Source organism: Astatotilapia calliptera, chromosome 9, assembly GCF_964374335.1.
Source record: "Astatotilapia calliptera chromosome 9, fAstCal68.1, whole genome shotgun sequence".
Taxonomy (NCBI): Eukaryota; Metazoa; Chordata; class Actinopteri; order Cichliformes; family Cichlidae; genus Astatotilapia; species Astatotilapia calliptera.
Window position 1 is genome coordinate 26,197,380 of NC_137430.1, and position 1,344 is coordinate 26,198,723.

At 42.0% G+C, this 1,344-nt stretch overlaps 1 long non-coding RNA gene across 1 annotated transcript; it reads right to left on the bottom strand.

Moving 5' to 3' along the window:
- Positions 1-207: 207 nt before the first annotated feature.
- LOC113029802 (uncharacterized) lies at positions 208-1,140 on the bottom strand. Its single transcript, XR_003273504.2, has 2 exons — positions 971-1,140; positions 208-634 (listed from the first exon to the last, which is right to left on the bottom strand). It is a non-coding gene; the product is annotated as an uncharacterized LOC113029802 (long non-coding RNA).
- Between the last annotated feature and the right edge of the window lie 204 nt (positions 1,141-1,344).

Genomic DNA, 1,344 nt, shown 5'->3' on the forward strand with positions numbered 1-1,344 from the left:
GACCTCAGGGGAGGGTTGATTCAATACTTCTTTGTCTAGCTTATATTCAGCATAGGGGAAATGTTCGGTCATCACTACACGATTGATGGTTTGCGTCACTTTATTAAGTATGTATTGTTGTGACTTCATATGACCAGAGCAATAAGGATGGATCTGAGTAGTGTGTTTGCTGTATGTCTAGTAAAGGAAGGCTCAAAGAGACCATTATTCGAGTTGGAGGTTTATTTGGTGGTTATTAGCAAGATAAGTTATGTTACATTGGTTTCAAGCTGTCTTGTTAATCATGCATAATCCAGATTAAGCAACCAATTTCACATTTGCATATGAAAGGCTGAATCATATAAGCAGTGTAAAAAACATGGATGTAATGGAGGAGGTCACTGTAAGTGGGATGGACTTGACCTCCTGACTGTGACTGATGTAGATGATAAGGTGCTGACTCTAAGAATCCACAATCTCAACAGGGTTGTCCGATAAGAACAGATGGCATATCCACAAAATCCACTGCCACTCAGGTATCTGTCGTTCACTCATTTATTTAGCAAGAATCCGAAGCACACATCCATAATGTGAGTGAGGGGATTTAACAGACTGTAAAATGCTATATGCCGTGTGGTGAGTGATGGTGTGGTTTCTGTTGGAAAGAACATAAAAGTCTTCCATAATTAGGTGAACAGAGTGAATTAAATGTGTAATACAACAATACAAACAATACTGGATAGTGGAACATTCAACCAAAATAAGGGAGTGTCAACAAATGCTAATTTTACTATTTACATAAATCCTAACTAGGCACTTTACATTAGAGCTAACATGAGAAATTAGTGACGGTCCCTTAATGACCGCACGGCAGAGGCTGCTTCGCAGTAAACGGCAGTAACAATCGGTAAACAAAGTGTGCGCCAAGGATTAAACAAGGGAGGATAATGGCCGCAGCAAAGAACAAACACGATAAAACACAGAAACTTACAGTCTCATGGACGCACACCGCTAACAGCATTAGAAGGAACGAAAATCCACACGGTGAGTAAACTCTGCTGACTCTTCCCACCTGCAGCTCCGACCGAACTCTCTGCGTCGACGTGTGCGTAGTGATGAGGTAGAATTGTGTCTTCTGATTGGCGAAGAGAATGGGTTGCCTCACCGCTCATTGGCTAAACGGCAGCAGTATGCTGATATCTTACTCCGCAGATGTGGCTCCGTTCATGAGTTCTGCGAACTGGCTGGCCTTTTGTACAATGGATATTTAGCCAGACATACAATCTGTTTAAAAAAGTACCATTCCATTTCATGTCTTCAGGCAGGGAACTGGTATCAGCCCATTTCTAGTGACCTGCCAGTCAG